General features: G+C 38.7%; 2 pseudogenes across 1 annotated transcript; one reads left to right on the top strand and one right to left on the bottom strand.

Annotated features, from left to right (window-relative positions):
- Positions 1-4,333: 4,333 nt before the first annotated feature.
- LOC148698322 (uncharacterized) lies at positions 4,334-6,009 on the bottom strand (annotated as a pseudogene). Its single transcript, XR_015953391.1, has 2 exons — positions 4,794-6,009; positions 4,334-4,467 (listed from the first exon to the last, which is right to left on the bottom strand). The product of XR_015953391.1 is annotated as an uncharacterized LOC148698322 (transcript).
- Positions 6,010-14,487: 8,478 nt separating this feature from the next.
- Positions 14,488-14,944, top strand: LOC137747020 (arabinogalactan protein 23 pseudogene; annotated as a pseudogene).
- Positions 14,945-16,712: the final 1,768 nt, after the last annotated feature.

The raw sequence follows: 16,712 nt of genomic DNA, 5'->3' as shown, positions 1-16,712 counted from the left end.
CATGAGATCTATATCTTTGAGGAGCTAGTTCATACGCACGTAGGAACAAGATTGGAATTTTTTTTAATAAAAGGATTATGAAGATTAGGCGAGTCGAGTTACACATAAGGCTTGGTCATTGGTGGAACAAGATTGAATTGGATGAACAGTGTTTCTCTTCCTTTTTTGTGTTTTTAGAGGTCTTCTCTTCCTTCTCATTTATTTTCTTGTGTTTGATTTGTGATAAAAATACAATTTGATTAATCAAGGAAAAATAGCAGTACAACATCCCTTCTATTACCTGTGATAGGATGGTAGTCTGGGAATCGGAGAATAGTTACAAGAGAAATGATTTTGGCACATTTTTCTTTTCATGCACAATCTTGTGTATTTCTGGTCTTTGGAGAGAATAAAGCAATGGAGCATCAAATGACAATATTGAAGGATTGAATCAGTTAGAGTATTTGATTCTCCTTAACTGTAGGATCGAATCAATGTAATTATGTGTATAGTTGACTTCCTAGAATATGTTAAACTTTGGATATTTAGGGAGTGATTAGCGGCAAGATTAAGGAAGAACAAAAGGAATTTTCTCTTGTATTACAGTCTGCAAACCATAGCAGCAAAACTGATGATTTTTACACACACATGCATCACCTACATTCATCTGCATTCTTATCAGAATTGCACGGTGGTACATGTCCTTCAAATGGACTGCTGGATACATATATATATACATATATATATATATATATATATATGAATCTCAGCCCTACACTAGTATTAATCCTAGCCTTACATCTGTTCTCAAAGACTAGAACTTTACTTATTCAGTTATTCTTATCATAAAACTAGCGATTACAACTCATATAAACTAGCCGTTGGATGCTTCAAACCTTTGGGCCAGACTTCGAACCCTCAAGGCTGCAAGCAGCTTATATTCTAACAGAATAGCTATCCTTTGTACGGTATAAATCATGTGTTTTGGTGTACAAATCATTCAGTTACACTTGAGATTTCATTCCCAAGTTTTTCAGTCATACCCTACGATCTGCAAACGCTAGTAATCTTAAAATGTTAACATGGTATCAGAGCACCACTCCTGGTGACTCTGAATACCCACATAACTTCCGCAAACACAACCACAACATGACATACATAGCCGTCATGAGCGAAACCCAGGAAAACAACGAAACATCTCCAGATGTTTCAGATCCATGCACTCTACATCACTCGGATCGGCCAGGAACTGTTTTAATCTCCAAACTACTCAAAGGAGACAATTATAGCACATGGAGTCATTGCCATGCGAATCAGCTTGAGCGCGAAGAATAAACTTGGTTTGGTGGATGGAACCTATTGAATTTTGAATGTCTATATTTTGTATTGTAAAACCAAGTACAAGGAAAGCTCATATAAATGAGCGGAAGAAGGGAAAAGAAAACAGAAGCCGAAAGAAAGGTGAGGACAAGCAGAAAACATGGAAAAGTAAAGGTGAGGAAAACATGGAAAAGTAAAGGTCACCATACACCCATGCTTTCTGTCACTATACACCCATCACCATACACCCATGCTTTCTTCCAATACTCCCCTTCAAGCTGGATCAAAGGGATTAATTGATCCAAGCTTGAACAAAAGACGTTGAAAATCAGCAGAGGGTAATCCTTTTGTGAAAATATCCGCAAGTTGATCATGACTGCGCGTGTAGTGAGTGTCGATCACCTTGGACTGAACTTGATTTCTAACGTAGTGACAATCAACTTCAATATGTTTAGTTCGCTCATGGAATACAGGATTCGATGCAATGTGCATCGCGGCCTGATTATCACAGTGTAGGGACATGGGTTGTTGATGAGGAAAACCTAAAGTCAACAGAAGGCTTTTGAGCCAAATAAGTTCACAAGCAGTGGACGCCATAGCACGATACTCTGCCTCTGCACTAGAGCGTGCAACAACACTTTGTTTCTTGCTTTTCCAGGTAACTAGGTTGCCTCCCACAAACGTACAAAACCCAGTGGTAGACTTGCGATCGAGAGAATTGCCTACCCAGTCAGCATCGGTATAGCCTGAGATCTGAGTGTGACTATTGTTGCGCATAAGAATTCCTCTACCAATGGAACCCTTAAGATAACGTAGCACACGATGAACAATCTTCAAATGATCCATGCTTGGAGAGTGCATAAATTGGCTAACAATGCTGACATCATATGATATATCAGGACGTGTGATAGTCAGATAAATGAGTTTGCCAACCATTCTTTGATAGTAACTTAAATTGGGAACTGGATCACCGTGAGTTTTTAGCTTCAAGTTGCTATCCAAGGGGGTACGAGCAGGCTTGCAATCTGTCATTTTTGCTTCGTGAAGAAGATCCATGACATACTTGCGTTGGTTGAGGAAGAAACCCTTGTGAAAGTGTGCCATCTCGATGCCCAGAAAGTATTTGAGAGTGCCAAGATCCTTGATAGCAAACTTGTTGCTGAGATACTGTTTAAGAGCATTAATCTCTGACATATTATCACCTGTCACAATTAGATCATCAACATAAATGAGCACAACTAGTTTACCCACTAAGCTGGAACGAACAAATAGGGAAGAATCCACAATACTTCGACAAAAACCAACCCTTTCCAGAACATGACTGAGCTTGGCATACCATGCACGTGGACTTTGCTTGAGACCATAAATGGATTTATGGAGTTTGCACACCATTTCTGGATTGTTTGATTGAGGATGACCTGGGGGTAGCTTCATGTAAACCTCTTCTTCAAGTTCACCATGCAGGAAAGCATTTTTAACATCCATTTGAAAGAGAGGCCATGCATTGTTAATTGCAACCGACAACAATACTCTAACAGTGTTCATTTTTGCCACTGGAGCAAATGTCTCTTTATAATCGACGCCATAGGTTTGTGTAAAACCTCGAGCAACCAAGCGAGCCTTATTCCTTTCGATTGTGCCATCTGAATGAAACTTAGTTTTGTACACCCAACGACTCCCCACTGCCTTCTTTCCTTTTGGAAGTTTCACTATAGTCCATGTGTTATTTTCATGGAGGGCTTGAAGCTCCTCTGCCATAGCATTTCTCCACTCACTGTGAAGATTGGCTTCTTGAAAACTTTGAGGTTCTCGAGCTTCATTAATGGCACTTAGGAATGTAGCAAAAGAAGATGAGACTTTGCTATAATCAATAACATCAGTCACGGGATACCTGGCAGTGTAGGTCACATAATCATGCAACTTGGATGGAAGTTTCCTCTCTCGTGCAGGATTGCGACGAACTGTAGGAGATTGAACTACAGGTATTTGAACAACATCATGGTTGGAAGGATCACTGGAGGGTGCAGTGTGAATCTCTGATGAGGAAGGGTTTTCATCTTTAAGATGTTCCACCGAGTGAAGGTTAACATCATCCGGCACATGATCACTAGGAGTGCATGTTGCATCTTCTCCGTTTGGATATGGAAAAGGAAATAAGTCCATCAAATGCTCCCCCTGTCTAGAGTAATCCAGTGATTGTGAGAAGTAAGGAACATGTTCTTCAAATTTAACATCCCTTGAAACAACCATTTTTCTAGTTGTTGAATTATAGCACTTGTAACCTTTTTGGGTAGATGAATAACCTAGAAAGACACATTTGGCAGCCATTGGGTTTAGCTTGTCACGATTTTGAGTTTGAATGTGAACAAAGCATGTACACCCAAAGACTCTCAAATGGGAAAAGTTGATCTTTCTATTTTTCAAGACCTCATAAGGTGATTTAAAATTCAACACTTTACTGGGCAATCTATTGATGAGATATGCCGCAGTAAGGACTCCTTGAGACCAAAACTTCTTAGGCACATTCATATGAAACATAAGAGCTCTAGTCTTCTCAAGTAGATCTCTATTCTTCCTCTCGGCCACCCTATTTTGTTGAGGTGTTCCAACACAGCTTGTTTGGTGTAATATACCATGCGTGCTCAAGTAGTGTGACATGTTATGAGACATATATTCTGTGCCGTTATCTGATCGTAAAATATGAATTTTTGAAGCAAATTGGGTGGCCACAAGTCTATGAAAATCTTGAAAAACTTCCATCACTTCACTTTTAAATTTCAAAAGATACAACCAAGTAATCCTTGTGAAATCATCCACAAAAGTTACAAAATATTTGTATCCATCAAAAGACTCTATAGTTGGTCCCCAAACATCGGAATGCACAATTTCAAAAGGGTTACTAGCCCTAGACAAAGAGGAAGTAAATGGTAATCTAGTAAACTTAGAAAAATGACAAACATCACAAGGACTTGTAACTTTGCACATATTTGGGAACAAGGTGGATAGAACTTTTTCAGAAGGATGTACTAGACGTTGGTGCCAAAGTTGTTGTTCTTGAGCTAAGCTTGAAGTGACTTGAAAAACCTTGGGAACTTGAATATGCTTGGAAAGATAGTAGAGACCATTTAAGAAAAATCCTTCACCAATCGTCTTCTTGGTGACTACATCCTGAAAGATCACATTTTTGGGAGAGAAAATGGCAAGACAATTTAATGAGTTTGTGATCTTGCTAACAGATAAAAGTTGAAAAGGGAATGAGGGAACATAAAGAGCCTCATACTCGACATCACTTGAGATCAAATGTATTTTTCCTTTTCCCACAACCATAGCATTTTTTCCATTGGCAACTGACACTTGGGATGGAATAGAAAATTTTTCAAATTTATGCAAGTTTGTAGACTTGTTAGTCATATGATCAGTGGCTCCAGAATCTATAATCCAATAATCATGCACATTACCAGTGTTGAGAGCAGTTGAGAAGGAGTGTAAGATACCTGGGATGTCCCTTTGTACCACGCCTTCATTTCCAGCCAGGAAGCCAGCAAACTGTCCTAGTAGTGCAGTTTGATTGTTGTCACACTGATTTAGTGGTCCTTCACTATCTCCAAGACCTTGTTTCTTGTGAAGAAACATAGCAAACTCGTTGATCAGTGCAGCTGGATTAGTGGTGAACTTCAGTGCTTCATCAGAAGAAGTTGTGGCAACATGATTTGCCTTGTAAGAAGGGTTGTACGAGCCTTTCGAGACACCTTTGTTATCCCTAGGAAACTTTGGTTTTAACTCTGGATGAAGAATCCAGCATCGATCTCTTGAGTGCCCACCAGCATCACAATGGCTACATTTTAAGCCAGTTTTCTTTCCTTTGTAGCCTCTCTCCTCACCAAGTTTTTGGTTAGAGAAGTAAGCCCTAGCTTCTGGTATATTTGCCTTCATGTCCAAGGTCATGACTTTCCTTCGAACCTCTTCTCTTTGAATTGTGGCACACACACTTGAAAAAGAAGGCAGGTCGGGATTCATGAGGATATGACTTCGAAGATCTTCGAATTCAGGACTCAGGCTTGCTAGGAGTTGGAATATTTTGTCTTCCTCGGCTCTTTTAGTTAGCACAGCAGCGTCGATGGTGTGTGGTCGATACACATTCAGCTCGTTCCACATAGTGGTCAGCTTTCCAAGATGTTGCACAAATGGCTTCCCTTCCTATTGCAAACCAGCAATGTCCTTCTTTAACTGAAACACTCTAGCCGCATTGTTCTGATTTCCATACGTTTCCTTGAGATTTTTCCAAAGAGTCATGGAGGATTCAGCATAGCTAAAAATTTCTGCAATCTTACGATCCATGGAATTGAGTAGCCACGACATGACCAACTGGTCTTTGCATAGCCAAGCATCATACTCCGGTGAGGTAGTCTCAGGCATTGGAATAGCACCATTAACATAACCAAGCTTTGATCGTCCTCCCAGAGCAAGAGAAACTGCTCTCTCCCATGGAAGATAGTTAAACTCATTTAGCAAGACAGAACTAAGACGTTGATTTGGGTTGATATCAATATCTGAGTGTGGTGATGGTGGAGTAGCATGAAAGCCGTCTCCTTCCAAATTTACTAAGCTTTCTTCAGCCATGATTGAAGGACAAGAAGCTCACAAATCTCTCAAGAGAACATCACAGAGACAGGCCGGTTAGGGTTACTGCTCTGATACCATATTGAATTTTGAATGTCTATATTTTGTATTGTAAAACCAAGTACAAGGAAAGCTCATATAAATAAGCGGAAGAAGGGAAAAGAAAACAGAAGCCGAAAGAAAGGTGAGGACAAGCAGAAAACATGGAAAAGTAAAGGTGAGGAAAACATGGAAAAGTAAAGGTCACCATACACCCATGCTTTCTGTCACTATACACCCAGAAAACATGGAAAAGTAAAGGTCACCATACACCCATGCTTTCTGTCACTATACACCCATCACCATACACCCATGCTTTCTGTCACTATACACCCATCACCATACACCCATGCTTTCTTCCAATAGAACCATTGAAGCTTCATCTGAAACTGACAAAAATTATGCCTCGTGGAAGAGATGCGAGGACATGGTTCTTGCCTGGCTTCTGAACTCAGTACGTGGAATCATCTTGGGCAGCATTTCCTGTTCCATGATGACATCAGAAGTTTGGGCAGATTTGCGTGATCGTTTCTCACAGAGAAACGACTCACGCATATACCAGATTAAGCAAGAGATCGTTGAACTCAGACATGAACAGCAGCAATCCATCTTCATAAATACAGGACGCTCCTGTGACTTGCTGATTTCAGGAGTAGAATGAGCTGTTGATGGCTTTGTCTAAGGTGTATGGTTCTCATCCTCTCTCTCTCACTATCTCTCTTATGCTAATCTCTCTCCCTTTGCATTCAAAAATTTGTCTGCAATATTTCCACTCTAGTGAAGCCTGGGCTCTTACTCGCCTTCCTCTTGGGCATCGCACTATTGGTTGTAAATGGGACTACGTCACTACAAGATTAAATACAACTACGAAAAATTAATCATTGTCCGTTGTCTCTTGGTCGCTGCCTCTATCCAAAGTGGCCTATCCATCAAATTGACGTCCGAATATGTCTTCCCCCATGGCGATCTTCGTGAAGAAGTTTATATGCATTTGCCTTCCGGTGTTCGTTCATAGGGGGAGTACAATTTATGTCGACTCAACAAGTCCCTGTATGGACTTAAACAAGGTTCTCGCAGCTGGGTCCACAAATTTTCTCATGTCATTCACTAAGCTGGCTATCAGCAATCTAAAGTCGACTATTCCTTATTCGGTAAGGTGCGTGGGGATTTTTATTGCCGTCTTTATTTATGTGGATGATATGATCATCACAGGCAACGACGATGGAGCCATTCTTGATCTCAAACAATATCTCCAGACTAATTTTCTTGGACATAAATGTACACCTGACATTTTTGAAAGAATGCAACACATTATAATGGCTAGTTGGGAAGCTTATCTATCTCAAATCACTAACCGAACATTTCATACACAATTTTCATGTTTTTAGCCAATATCTGCAACAGCCGAGAAAACCTCATCTTGATGCAGTCCACCGCCTTTTGCGCTATTTGAAGGCCTTCACTTCCCTTCTAAGGGAGAATTAACAATGAATGGTTTTTGTCGATATCCAATAAAGTGAAGATACGCTACAAGTTATTGCATCTTTCCTGGAAGTGCACATCTGGATAACTAAGAAATAATCCACTGTTACTCGATCCTCGGCTGAAGCAAAGTATTGTGCCATGACCTCCATCTCATGTGAATTCACTGGATGAAATATTTACTAGATGACTTAGAGAGTTGACCAGCGAGTTTATATTGTTATAATCAAGTTGCACTTCACATAGCTGCAAAATCATGTATTCCGTGAGTGTACCAAACACATCGAGATTAACTGTCACATTGTTCACGAAGAAATGCAAGCTGGTATTAACAAAACTACCTATGTCCCAACAATATTGAAGTTCGCTAATATACTCAGCAAACCCCTTGGACATAAGATGTTTCGTTTTCTAATTGGCAAGCTGGGTGTTATTTACATCCACATGAACTTCAGCTTGAGGGGGAATATTGACGAATTGGATCAGAATCACGAATTGAATCACATATACATTTACATTTTTGTTCTCATTGCACATAACTTACATGTTACTGGTATAAGTGATAGATAATGTCGCCGCCATTGGTGCTAGAAAAATTTTCTGGTCACCCGAAAAATTCTAGTCCCTGTTCAATAGTGACATAAAAATAACAATTGGTGCAACTTTTTCATCTTGAATTATGTTTAATGTTGGAATATGTGGCCAAGTGGCCAACTCACATCCACTTTCGGCTAATAAAATAATAAGGTGGACAAAATCATTGTTGCTTTCCTTGTTTTGAGGAGAAAAGGAAAAGGCTAGCAAGTAGCCTTATTATTTTATTTGTATTTGGTTGTTTTTTAAAAGGGAATGAAGGGTGCAGCCGAGTGAAGAGAAAAAAGAAGGAAGGGCACCATTTGTTTTTCAGCATTCCTTTTGTGAGAGCACCGAGAGTAGAGAAAAGTGAGGGAGCTCATTTCAGTTTTGGGAGCAAGGGAGAGTTACAGAGAGCCTAAAACAGAAGAGAAGCTGCTGCTTCATTTGGTTAGTAATCATCTACCAAAGTAGTTGTTGTTGTAATAGCTTTGAGCTATATGTATAGAGAAGAAATTATTCATTATATTTCTTTCTCTATTTGTTTCTTTGGTGTGTGAGAGCTATTGGGTGTATTGGGTTTTTGGGTTGTGAGATTGTCAACACTTTGTAAACTCCCATTTGGTTGATAGTGGATTATTGGGTGAGCTCCTACTGCTCCGAGGACGTACTCCAGTTACACTGACTGTGGAGGAACCTCGTTAAAATCTTGGTGTTATTTTTTATATTGTTCTTGCATTTCATTTGATAAATTTCTGTGGGTTAGCTTGATTTGGTTCCGCGTGGTTTGGTGCTATCCTAGCACAACAATTGGTATCAGAGCACTGGTTGCTCTTGGGTACTGTCTAATTGCCAAAAATGTCAGACGGGCAAGATGAGAATCCTTTTGGAAGCAGCTCCGGATTTGCAAGAACTACGGTGCAAAATGCAAAGTTCGAAGTTGAAAAGTTTGATGGCACAAACAACTTTGGGATGTGGCAATGTGAGGTCAAAGATGTGTTGGCTCAACAAGATCTACTTGCCGCTTTGGGAGAGAAGCCGGAAGCTATGTCGAAGCCGGAATGGGAGAAATTAAATTTGTGGGCTTGCTCTTCAATTCGGTTGTGCCTTGCAAAAACTCAGAAGTATTTTGTGATGCGGGAGACATTGGCAAGTGTGTTGTGGCAAAAATTGGAAGACAAGTATATGACGAAGAGTGCAGAGAACCGGCTACACTTGAAGAAAAAACTCTACCGCTTCCAATACAAAGAAGGTACAAAAATGATTAGACACCTTGATGCTTTTAATAAGTTGATTGCCGACTTGTTAAATTTAGATGAGGATATTAAGGATGAAGATAAGGCCTTAATATTGTTGAATTCATTGCCGGACTCTTATGAGCATTTTGTTACCACTATTATGCATGGTAAAGAAACTGTGAAATTTGAAGATGTGTCAAATGCCTTGATGAATTATGAAATGAGGCATAGAGATAAAAATCATGATAGTACCTCAGAAGCTTTATTTGTTAGAGGTAGATCATCGGAGAGAAGATCATCTTCTAGTAGGAAAAAATCACAGTCTCAACCTAGAGGAAACTCTAAAGGTAGAAAACCTTTGGAAAGGGATGAATGTGCCTTTTGTCGTAATAAGGGCCATTGGAAGAAAGATTGTTCTAAATTGAAGACCAAAGGTAAAGAAAGTTCTAAAGCTAATGTTGCTGAAGTTGAAACAGATTTTCCTGATTTTGCTTTAACCACTTCCTCATCATTTGATTGTGCTAATAAGTGGGTGTTGGATACGGGTTGTACTCATCATATGACTCCTCACAATGATTGGTTTTCAAGCTTGAAAGAGTTTGATGGCGGTGTTGTGTTCATGGGAGATGACAATCCTTGCACAACAAAAGGGATTGGTACAGTTCGTTTGAAGTTGCATGATGGCATGGTTAAAGAGTTGACAGGTGTTCGGTATGTACCGAATTTGAAGAAAAATCTTATTTCTTTGGGAACTTTGGAAGCCAAGGGCTTCAGGTTTCATTCAGATGGGCAGACATTGAAGGTGACTTATGGTGCACTTGTTGTGATGAAAGCTCCTCGATGTGGCCATTTGTATTTATTGCAAGGAAGCACTGTGACAGGTGAAGCATCTGTAGTCTCAGAAAATATGGGCACATCCGATTCTGATACTACTAGATTGTGGCATATGAGATTAGGCCATGCCGGTGAGAAAGCTCTATAAGGGCTTGTGAAACAAGGTCTTCTAAAAGGTGCCACGACTTGTAAGCTTGATTTTTGTGAGCATTGTGTCTTGGGGAAGCAAACTAGAGTGAAGTTTGGTACTGCTGTACATCAGACGAAGGGCATTCTTGATTATGTGCATTCGGATGTTTGGGGTCCTACAAAGACTCCCTCTTTGAGTGGTAGACATTGGTTCGTGACCTTTGTTGATGATTATTCAAGAAGGTCTTGGGTCTACACTATGAAGCACAAGAGTGAGGTGTTGAGCATTTTCTTGGGTTGGAAGAAAATGGTTGAGAACCAGACTGGGAGAAAGATTAAGATTTTGAGATCGGATAATGGTGGTGAATACACATCCGACCCTTTCTTTAAAGTTTGCAAAGAGGAAGGGATTGTGAGACATTTTAGTGTCCGGGGAACTCCACAACAAAATGGAGTTGCAGAAAGATTGAATCGAACCTTTCTTGAGAAGGTTAGATGCATGTTGTCTCAGTCGGGTTTGAGCAAGTCGTTTTGGGCAGAGGCAGTTACTTATGCATGTCACATCATCAACCGATTACCCTCAGCTGCTGTTCAGGGTAAGACGCCAATGGAGGTATGGACTGGAAAACCTTCTAATGATTATGATTATATTCGTATTTTTGGTTCACCTGCTTATTTTCATGTAACTGAAAATAAACTTGATCCTAGAGCCAAAAAGGCTATCTTTCTTGATTTTAGTAGTGGTGTCAAAGGTTACAGGTTATGGTGCCCGGAGATGAAGAAACTTGTAATCAGCAGAGATGTGACATTTGATGAAGAAAATATGTTCAGAGACTCTGAAAAGAATGTGAAAGATGTCCAACAGGTGGAGCTTGAGAAAGTTGCCTCTAGTACTTCAAATCCTATTTCCGCTGATGTCGAAGCCACTACAAGTGAAGAAGTGGGAGACCACGAGGATGTTGAAGAAGTTGAACTTGAAGATTCTATTTAAGTTGAAGAGCAAGTTTCGCCTCAAGAGTCTATTGCCAAGAACAGAGGAAAAAGACAAATTACCAAGCCAGCTCGGTATAGTGACTATGTTGCTTTTGCTCTTCCTATTATCACTGATGAGATTCCATCCAATTTTGAGGAAGCCATTGAGAGTGAGGAAAAGGAGAAGTGGTGCAATGCCATGGGTGATGAGATGAATTCTCTCTTGAAGAACAAGACTTGGGAGTTAGCTAAATTGCCTAAGGGTAAGAAAGCTATTGGTTGTAAATGGGTGTATGCCAAGAAAGAAAATGCTGATGAGAAAAGCAATGTAAGATTCAAAGCAAGATTAGTTGCTAAAGGGTATGCACAAAAGGAAGGCATTGACTACAATGAAATTTTTTCTCCAGTTGTGAAGCACTCCTCAATTCGCATTATGTTAGCTCTTGTTGCACAATATGATCTTGAGCTTGTGCAACTCGATGTGAAGACGGCTTTCCTACATGGTGATTTGAATGAAGAGATCTATATGTGTCAACCGGATGGGTATAAAGTGAAAGGGAAAGAGAATTTGTTTTGCAAGTTGAAGAAATCACTTTATGGCTTGAAGCAATCTCCAAGACAATGGTATTTGAGGTTTGATAAATTTATGAGAGGCCAAAATTATTCTAGAAGTCAATATGATCATTGTGTGTACTTCAAGAAGTTGCAAGATGGGTCTTTCATTTATTTGTTGATATATGTTGATGATATGTTGATTGCCTCAAATAATGTCGAAGAGATTGATAAATTGAAGAATCAAATGAAGAATGAGTTCGAGATGAAGGATCTTGGTGAAGCAAAGAAGATCCTTGGCATGGAGATCACTAGATACAGAGAGAAGGGTCTGGTTTGTTTGAATCAAAGACAATACCTTGAGAAGTTGATTCGGAAGTTTGGAGTTCATGATTCAACTAAACCGGTTAGTACCCCTTTGGCCCCTCATTTTAAATTGAGTTCTCTACAATGTCCTAAAGCTGATAAGGAGAAGCTGCAAATGAAAAATATACCATGTGCAAATTTGGTTGGTAGTTTGATGTATGCAATGGTATGCTCTAGACCAGATATTGCTCATGCAGTTGGCATAGTGAGTCGATATATGCATAATCCTGGTAAAGAGCACTGGCAAGCAGCTAAGTGGATATTGAGGTATCTCCATGGTACTCAAGATGTTGGTTTATGCTTTGAGAGGGATGACTCTGGTATTGGTCATTTTGCTGTTGGTTATGTTGATTCAGATTATGCAGGTGATCTGGATGGAAGGAAGTCTACTACAGGCTATGTGTTTACTATGGCTAAAGGGCCAGTTTGTTGGAGGTCCATTTTGCAATCATCTGTTGCCTTGTCTACTACAGAGGCTGAATATATGGCAGTTGCTGAAGCTATAAAGGAGGCCATTTGGATACATGGACTAATTAGAGATTTGGGGGTTGATCAGAAGCAGGTGGAGGTACATTGTGATAGTCAGAGTGCCATTTATTTGGCTAAGTATCAGGTTCATCATGCGAGGACCAAGCACATAGATGTGCATTATCACTTTGTTCGTGAAGTTGTTGGTGAAGGGGAAATCATTCTCCAAAAGATTCCAACTAAAGACAACCCCGCTGATATGTTGACTAAGGTTGTTGGTGTAGCCAAGTTTGTTCATTGCTTGAACTTGGCTTACATTTTGCCTATATAAAGAAGGCGTTGAGCAGTAGGAGTTTTTGGAGCATTTTGGCTTGTGATGGCGTTTTTGGAACTTGGCCAAGGTGGAGATTGTTGGAATATATGGCCAAGTGGCCAACTCACATCCACTTTCGGCTAATAAAATAATAAGGTGGACAAAATCATTGTTGCTTTCCTTGTTTTGAGGAGAAAAGGAAAAGGCTAGCAAGTAGCCTTATTATTTTATTTGTATTTGGTTGTTTTTTAAAAGGGAATGAAGGGTGTAGCCGAGTGAAGAGAAAAAAGAAGGAAGGGCACCATTTTTTTTTCAGCATTCCTTTTGTGAGAGCACCGAGAGTAGAGAAAAGTGAGGGAGCTCATTTCAGTTTTGGGAGTAAGGGAGAGTTACAGAGAGCCTAAAACAGAAGAGAAGATGCTGCTTCATTTGGTTAGTAATCATCTACCAAAGTAGTTATGGTTGTAATAGCTTTGAGCTATATGTATAGAGAAGAAATTATTCATTATATTTCTTTCTCTATTTGTTTCTTTGGTGTGTGAGAGTTATTGGGTGTATTGGGCTTTTGGGTTGTGAGATTGTCAACACTTTGTAAACTCCCATTTGGTTGATAGTGGATTATTGGGTGAGCTCCTACTGCTCCGAGGACGTACTCCAGTTACACTGACTGTGGAGGAACCTCGTTAAAATCTTGGTGTTATTTTCTATATTGTTCTTGCATTTCATTTGATAAATTTCTGTGAGTTAGCTTGATTTGGTTCCGCGTGGTTTGGTGCTATCCTAGCACAACATTTAATTGTGCACGTTTATTGTTTTTCCACACTATATGTACAAAATAAAATTAGAGAACTTAGAAAATTCAACAATTAACATGACTCACTTTTGGAAGTGACATTGAAGCGGAAAAATTGATCGGTCGATCGCTGAAAATTTGATGGCTAGTCATGGGAAAGCGTTGACCTATCAACAACATGGTAAGATTAAGTGACAATCATTTTGATTTAAAATAGTATTTATGTATAAAAAGTTGTCAACTTTTCCATTAATACCTAAAATGTCACCAATACAATAATTCTCTTGGCAATATTTTTCTATACCGTTTTGGATACATTACTAACTCTTCAACAAAACGCGCTCCGTACGTGCACCCAACTCGCATTTTCTTTAGGAAGAGAATCCTCTCCGGATCTACTTTGCGGGGATTTGATCTCCACATCCTAACCGTTCATCATATATCATACGATCAGTTTTTGTCAGATATTATTTGTGTTTAATTTTAAATAAAAAAAAGTTAATGATTTCTGATCACATGATACATGATGAATGATTATACTGTGAAAATCCTTAAAATCCCCACAAAATAAATACGGATGGGTCCAATTCCTTTTCTATAAACCCTTCCGTCAAGTTAATTGTCAACTTCCGAAACAAAAACAGTCGGGTAGCCTTGCCAATATATTATGAATTGACCCAAAATAAAAAAATGGCCAAAAATGGAAAAGAATACCTGTCCTTTGTAACATTCCAAAGGACAATCATGAACCATCTCTTATATATACTTGATAAATTCCTCCTCAATCCCACCAAACTGCTCAGCCTCAACTCTCAAATATTCCACTACGTTTTTGCTCATCAAGCCTAAAAGACACCGCAAGGCCACCATGGAAATGAAGAAGATTGCTTGTGCTCTCCTCTTCGCAGCCGCCTCTGTCAGCTCTGTGATGGCTCATGCAGGCCACGCCCACGCGCCGGCCCCGGGACCAGGAGCAGCCCCAAATGATGCCTCCGCCAGCCTCCCCGTCCTGGGGTCCGTGGTTGGTGCCTCCGTTGTGTCAGTCATTGCTTACTACATGCATTAAAATAATAAAGAAGACATGACAACTGAGAGAGATTCAACTGAGTAATTCAAAAGAAGGGGAATGAGATTGATGTTTGCTTTAGTTCCTGAATAGAGGGTCTCTCTTGGTTCTCATTCTTTCAAATTTATGTGAACCATATATTTTAATAATAACGTAATAAAATAGCGTTTTCCCAATCTTCATACGATATTGTTGGTTACCTAATGAAAATTTGTTTACTGTTGAAGTACTTTTTAACTTCTAACTTTCTCTTGCAAGGTGCAAAGTGACATATTTGTAGGAGAAATAAACTGCAAAAAAAGAAAATAATGTGCAGAAATCATTTCTTTGTAGAAATCAAGCTCAAAATTTTCAATTAACGTCCAAAAATTTCAATTTTGATCTTTTTTTCTTAGTATATATATAGGAAAAATCCTGAAATTAAGATAATTAAAGAAGGAAATTAACTATAATATATTGTCGCGTTGATCTGTTACCGCGTTTTGTTGAGAAGTCAAGGATATGTTACCCTATATTTATAATATTTCTCCATTAATTGGAGCCATTTTCCTGTTTTGCTCTTCATCATGGAATATGATTTGAAACTTGGTCCTCCCATGCATTTGTTACAATTTCTCTCTTATTCTCATATTTTCTAATGGAGAGCTGCTAGATTCACCTTACTATCTTTTTTCTCATTCACATTATAAATTTACTTTTCATAAAAAGTTAAAAATTGAAACGCTATCTTATTACCCACTATTATTTTTAAAATAATTGCTAATATGTTATTTCTCTACCCACTATTATTCCTAAAAAAACTAAATTATATTTCCTCAACAACAAAGTCTCCTTCGATGATAATCTACCAACAAATGAATAACTTGTAAATGCTCCGGTGTGTGATTATGCACTCCAATAACTACCATCAATATTCAATCATCATCAATTGCTAGCTTCTTAACCTTTAGTTGAAAAGGGCATCCACACTTTTCGTTCCAAAACTCATTTTATCCTCTATTGTTTTTTCACAATCAAAATAATTCCTTGGCTCCTGTTACCTTTTCACACTCAATCTATTATTATTATATATCTATTAAGATATTTATCAGTCATTTTACAAATGGACAAACTTATAAATAAAAATTTCATGAAAAAGCGGGTGAAGAAGTAAGACACTGTGGATGAGAATAAAACACTGTTTTAATATTATATGAATGTTTTGCCATATGGTTCTCTTTACTAATATTTTTCTCATTTGTATATAAAAGATTTTAGGTTTGATAATCGTGTCCATTATATGGTTTAAACTAAATCTTCTGCACAATGTAAATATATATATATATTTTTTTTTTTATAGAGATGATGCTTTACTAGAATCTTAAGAAATAAACGGTTTGATCATCAAATTATCCATCTACATATGGGAAAATTCATGCATGGGCCATGGCGATAGACCTAAAATTTTTGTTAGCTCTTGTACTCTAACTTTTTGTGCTTAAGTAATTGAAAGGACCGCGTACACCATTAGACAATGATGCAGGCAGCATGTGGATTGTGGAGATGTGGTGAGCTTTATCTCTGAATATATAATATTGTAAGCTTTTCTCTCTGAATTTTATATATATATATAGGAATGGATAGTGTTATCTACACTCATTTTTACTTTTCTCAATTATTGGATGAAATGAATTGAGAACAATGACAAAACATTAATAAAAATGTGTAAACAATAAAAATAGGGTGTGAATGGCACTATCCAATATATATATTGCAGACTAAAGGCCTCGATCGTGTGAAAACCAGGTCACGGGAGGGAAATTCCCTTTTCATGGAATCATCAATTTCATGCGCAAAACTTAATTATATACGTGGCATGAGTTGGCATCTGCATGAATCGCAAGCTGCTTCCATATGGACCAAATTCCAGTCCATGTGTCTACCATGCATTGGAACTCTAAAATTGCACTCAACCTCAACGCACCATTC

The sequence above is a fragment of the Pyrus communis genome, chromosome 2, assembly GCF_041283825.1.
Source record: "Pyrus communis isolate YQ-2024b chromosome 2, ASM4128382v1, whole genome shotgun sequence".
NCBI lineage: Eukaryota > Viridiplantae > Streptophyta > Magnoliopsida > Rosales > Rosaceae > Pyrus > Pyrus communis.
Note: the sequence above shows the minus strand (reverse complement) of the source record. Positions and strands in the feature narration are given on the sequence as shown.